This window comes from Solanum stenotomum, chromosome 5, assembly GCF_019186545.1.
Source record: "Solanum stenotomum isolate F172 chromosome 5, ASM1918654v1, whole genome shotgun sequence".
Taxonomy (NCBI): Eukaryota; Viridiplantae; Streptophyta; class Magnoliopsida; order Solanales; family Solanaceae; genus Solanum; species Solanum stenotomum.
Window position 1 is genome coordinate 31,705,433 of NC_064286.1, and position 6,482 is coordinate 31,711,914.

Sequence of the window (6,482 nt, forward strand, 5' to 3'; positions counted from 1 at the left end):
AACTTTTAAAGAGTGTGAGAAAAATTTGACATTTACCTCTTTTGTGGCCTATCCGTGAGCATGTGAAACTCTTTTGAACACCCTTTGAGCCTTATATTTCTTTGGAAGAACCTTGATGAACCTTGGACCTTACTTGACCCACTGCCTATAATCCTTTTGATTTGTGGTTTAGCGAATAGCCAACTTAGGCCAAAAGCCTAAGTTGAGTGTGGTGAAAAGGAAAAGGAAAAGTCAAGAAGTGCAAGAAAAGTCCCATTTAACCCATTGTATTACATAAGAATGAACCCCTTTAAAAAGTGTGTGATATAAAGTACAAAGGAAATCGGGTTTCCAAGCAATCCATGTAGCTGAATAAAAAGATGACTTAGAAGCACTAGAAAAATAATTGATAAAGGAAAAGAAGGGAATGCCTTGAGAATACCACATCTCACGAGGAAAAAAAGTCACTAAGTCTAAATGACCATATATTTGCACTCATCCTCATTACAATCCTTAGAATGACTTATTTGATCTTGAGTGAGTCAAATCGAAACTCGATTGGAAAATAAAGGCAAACCTATGGGTGAAAAACATGCATTTTGTTCCTCTTTTTGAGTGTGAGCATTGCATCTGATTCCTGATCTTGAATTGATGTGTGTGAATATGGAATCATTCTTTGTGCGAGAGCATTTAGATAGTTTTTGTTGAGCTTGAACTTGCACAAGTAGCAAGTATTGCGAGTATGAGAATCTTTGGTAGTGGTGTGTCACACCTTAAATCTTTGAGTACACAATTGAATTTTGCAGAGGTACTTTGAGTCGTGTTGTGTATGTTCATGATTTAGTCTTGTGTAGCACTATTTGAAACACCTTGTTGAACGGCTGAACTTCAATTTGCTTGAGGACAAGCAAAAGTTTAAGTTGGGGGTGTTGATGCGTCCACAAATTGGACTCATTTAGGGCATTATTTTGATAAGAATAGTGTCCTCGAATGCTTATTTTGTCTCAATATCTTATGAAAACTTTTAAGTTTCAGGTATTTGAAGTTTTATGGAAAGCATGGACACTTAGGCGCAAAAAGGAACAAAAAGGCTGAAAAGAACGAAGAAGTTGTGGGTGGCCGAACTGAGGCTATGCTCTCACGTATTCCCAACAAAGTTGAAGGGTCCCGTAAAGTATTGAAGGAAATGAATAAAGATGTATCGACTCTCAACCAGATGGTAACCTCTTATTCCGTCTCTATCGAGCAGTTGGAGACCCAAATGGGTTAAATTTCTTCACATTTAAACCCAATACAACATGGGGAGTTACCTAGTAATACTATGGCAAACCCCAAAAATGAAGCTTGAATAGGTACTTGCGTTATGCCACGACGTTAACTAAGGCGCTTCCTGGGAGGCAGCCCAAGTATTTATTGCTTTGTGTTTGTTTTTCTATAACCAGTGTGGATTGTGGAAATTGAAGTGTGGAATGTGTTGAAATTGTGCATGTTGGCAAGCCAAGAGTCTAGTCGGCGACTCGCTGAACAGGTCGGCAAGCCCGACTTTGTCTGCTGTATGGACCCCTAAATTGATTGAAGGTCATGTAAAACTCGGTGAGGTAAGTCACCACTCGACGTATCACCTAGTGGTTCGATGAGGATGACTAATACCACCGAAAGGGTCGTGAACTTAAAGGTTTTAAAAGGCCAAACGATTTAAACTTTGAACTCTTTCATATTCCCTCATTTTAGCCTTGTACACTTGCACCCACACTCTAGATTTTCCTATATTTTCCCATTTTTGTTTCTTGTCGTACCGATCTCGTGTTGGGAGTTGGATTAATTTGCCAACTAGCATTTCAAACTCTTATTTCGACCTTTAGATCGGTTTACCGAACCCCAAACTCTTGATTTTTAGTTGAACTAGAATGCATTTGTTTAATTCTTGCTGATATGTGTTGGGCCTGTGCTGAAATCGTATTTGTTGTTCTAGTTTGCCTATTTTAGTTTTAAAATCGTGCCTAAATTGCCTAAATGATTGATTTCCTGAGTTTTTGTAAAATAATTTTTGGTCGAGTTGGGTGAATTTTGAGTAACCCCAATTTTGCTAAATGACATACTTTACCTAATGATGGAGCGTTTGGCATCATTTTAAGGGCAAAAGTCATCAAATGACCAATTTTAGCCAAACAGAGGGAAGTCTAAGTACCCCGGTGGCATAGGTCTAGTGGGTCTAAGCTTAATTACATAATTGTGTTCTTTGATTTTGTTTTCAAGGGCTGTGGGCTTTAGTTTGGGAAATGGGGTTGAAATTTGGCACGTTAGGCAGTTTGGTGAGCTAAGTCGAGCTCACCGAACTGTTCGGCGGTTCACCGATGTCCCCCTTGATCGCCTTTAATTTCATGTTTTTGCTAGGTCAGAATCTATAACTTTCAGCGCGAAGCTTAAGCTCGCCAAATGTGCTCGACAACTCGCCGAAAGTCTCCTTTGATCGCCCTTTTTGCGCCCCTAACCTCTAAAACACATAGTTTATTTCTGTGGACTAGTCTAAGCTCGCCAAGTGATGTCGGTGATTCACTGAAGGGCCCTGCATATTGCCGACTTGCTACTTGTCTGAAAATTTTCAAGCCAGTCCTTTCAACAAGCCTGATTTGGCTTGCCAAAGTGACTTGGTGAATTTTTGTGCAACCTGTTTTTTGCATTTTTTCATGGATTACTTCTAACTCTTTTTGGTGTGTTTTGCAGATATGGCTAGGACAAACTTGGACGAGAGTGGAATGCCTCCTCGCAAACAAGCACGGGGCTTCGTTATTAATGAGGGAGAAACTGCACTTTCTAAAAAAGTCAAGAAAGCACCTCCAAAGAGAGGCAAGGGAAAGGGCAAAGTGCCCTTAGCAGAAAGACCAGAGCATAACTCCGGCAGTGATTGGGAGTCTATCCATTCTCATGCTTCATTCTTAGAGCCTAAGGATGACCAACCACTACAGACCAGGTGGGCTGAGATCCTTGCCAGAGTTCGTCAGGATCCGTCTAGGATCCTTAGGTGGACCCCTCCTGCTGATTATCCAGTGTCAGCTTCGGCACAAACGGTGGTTCAAGCTCCTTCAGGGTCCTCCTCCCCGGCTACTTAACAAGCTAAAGGTCGGGGGACTGTGGACCATTCTTAAAGAGAAGAGGTAGTCCATAGATGGTGTGGTGGACACGTACCGTCTTGTGTGGGACACACTCCGGTACCACAGGTTTGACCTATTCACCCGGCCCTGTGGCCCATACATTCCCACCTGGGTCTGTGAGTTCTACACTGTATACGGTGACCTAGTACCCTAGGGGAAGAAGAAGGCCAGTTCCTTTAGACCGTTAGAGTCAGTGGTTGTTCTAGGGAAGACAATAGGATGCAACAACGATCATATCAATGCTGCACTTGACAAAGCTACAGTGTTTGATCATGATTACGAGGGCATAACTAAAACACAGACCCTGGATGACGTAAAGTGCTGGCTTGCTCCCCTCATTTCTAATACCACCCCGAGGTGGATTGAGGCCGGAGCCCTAATTAAAAATAAAGACTTGAATATAGCAGCTCACTATTGGTTCGGGTTCATCAGCAGTTCTATCATGCCCTCGTTGAATGATTCCATTCTCTACCACCCTAAGACGGCTTATCTCGGATCCATCATCGCCAAGAAACAACTCAACTTGGGACTGATTATAGTACAGGAGATGACCATAAGGGCCAAACAGCGCCATACATCCCTGCCATTCCCAGTGCTTATTACAGAGCTATGTCAGTAGGCCGGAGATCCTCGTGACGCGAAGAGGAACATTGAGGTCACACCCACATCCTCCATAGATATTCGATGCATAGAAGCCGAGTACACACGGGATGAGGTTGATATGAGGAGAGCGGCTCCGGTGGATATATCCCAGGATGTTGATGTTTAGTCTATACCTGTAGAGGAATCTTTGCCTACTCTGGCCTCTGGGCCTTCAGGTACACGCGTTACCACTCCTTCTCAGGCCCTAGGTTTTTCTGCTACTCCCAGCCTACCAGGATTACTCAGACCCTGCTCCTCAAGATATGGCACCTAGCCCATTCTACCAATGTGCAACTTTTTCGGCTAGAGGCCGAGGTGCCTTGGATGATTAAGCGAGCCATCTTAGACTCTTTGACACCCCTCTAAACATCGATTAATGCTCTCACAGCGAGATAGAGACTTGTGAAAGAGGACAGGGGATCACTTGCGAGGTTACGACTTTGAAAGCCGAGGTTGCAGATTTGAGAAAGGATATGGTCTATCTGAAGACCACATACTCCACTTCTCTTTCTGAGTCAGCTGAGGTTCAGGGTGTTCTGGGCAGTTCTGATATGCGTTCGGTTACCACCGGAGATGTGCCTATGGATGATGTGGTTGTTGCTGAGCCAGAGGCAGAGACGGATGAAGAGCAGCTTGGGGAGTGAGATGAGGATGTTTATGATGATCTAGCTGACTTGGAGGATGCTATGTTTGAGACTACCTGAGAGACCTTTTTGAGAGACACTGTTATTGTTGGATCAAGTGCGGTTACAACTGATGTTACCCGGGCCCTGAGGCCCAATATCAGAGTGTGACACCGGGCATTGATGCCCCGACACATGGGGCGACCGAGTAGACTGGACCATTATTTACCTCCCTCTATGTTGCTTTTATGATTATTATGTTTTTAGTTGCATTTGAGGACAACTTCTTTTCTTTTGTGGGTGGGGTAATGTATTTCCATACCTACCACTTTTTAGTACATTTTATGTATATATATTGGGGTTTTGTGTTTTAAATTGTGCGTTGATTCTATCTTGTGGATATTTGAATTTGTGGCTCCTTGTTATGAATGAAATTGGTTTTTGACCCAATTTTGAAAATTTTGTGCCACCTCTTGTTGGGTGTGAATGTGGCTATTCTTATGCAAATTTAAGTATCAGTTATTATCAATACCGATGACTTGAATAGTACTCTTAATCGAACAAAAATGATTGCGCAGCTACAATGAGGCTAAATGAAGTTGCATAGATAATATGTGGACTTTTTGTATCTCGTTGTGACTAGCCAGTTATTGAATGGAGTCTCTTGTGATGAACAATGCACTCTTGCTCGAATGAGTCTCATTTGATATTGGTGCCAACCCCTAATGTGATAAGCTTACCTTGAACATTGTGTGTGGTGACACCTTTAATTTGCCCCGTTTATCTGGTTGAATAAGTTATGCAAAATGTTGAAATGATCTTAGGCAACGATTTTGAGGAGTGAAACCATTTGATAATATACCTCTTTTTGTTGCCAACCTTGTGAGATGTGTGAACCTTGCTTGAAACCCTTTGAGCCTTATCCTTTTCTTGGAAGAAACTTGAACAATTGTAACCCCTCTTTATCCATTCACCCTTAAGTCTCATGAAGTGTAGTTTGTTTGAATAGCCAGCTTAGGCCAAAAACCTAAGTTGCGGTGTGGTAAAAAGGAAAGGCAAATCAAGAAATTTGAATAATTCCCCTTTGAACCATGGTCTTGCAAAAAATGAAACCCCTCCATACAAAAAAAGAAAGAAAAAGAAAAAGAATGAAAAAGTTGTGAAATAAAGTTATGAAAGTGACAAAAGAATGGGGTATCCAATAGTCCATTGGATGTTGAATAATGGGATTAATTTTGATCATGAGTAAAATGCTAAAGGAAGGAAGAAAAATGATGTTCATACCAAATTTTATGAGGGTAGCAGCCACTGAGCCTAAATGACCATACCTTTTCACTCAGTCCCGTTACTTGCCCTGAAAAGACCTTTTTGATCTTGAGTGAGCTGAAACAATTGTTGATTGGAAAATAAGGGCAAACCTATGGGTAAAGTCATGCATGTGTTCATCTTTGTGAGTGTGAGAGTCATATGCGATTTTGGAACTAGAAATTGTTGAAACATTGTGTGTCAGTATGCAATCATTCTTGTTGTCAGGGAATTTGAGCACCTTTGTTGAGCTTGATATTACACTCGAAGCGGGTATTGTGAACTTGAGCATTTTTGATAATGGTGAAGTCACAACTTGAATCTTTGAGTGCACAATTGATCATTGCATGAGTAATTCAGTTTTGTTATGTGCATTTATATTGAGCCTTTTGTAGCATTGTTTGAGACATTCTTTTTGAACTGCTGAACTTGAATTTTACTTGAGGACAAGAAAAAGTTTAAGTTCGGGGTGTTGATGAGTCCGAGATTTGGACTCATTTAGGGCTTTGTTTATATAGATTTAGTGTCCTCAAATGCTTAATTTGTCCATAAACTGATGAAATCCTTGATTTTTAGGTACATGGATTGTGGAACAGAGCAAGGACACTAACATGCAAAAAGGAACAAAATAAACTGAAGAATTGAAGAAAGACAAGCCTAGTGATCGCCAAGAACATTTGGTGAATCGCCAAAGGGCCAGTTCCACTGCCTAATGTTCCAGTGTGCCAGTCCTGAGGAAAGAAACCAAATCGACGACAAAAAGAAGCAGTTGGCGCATACC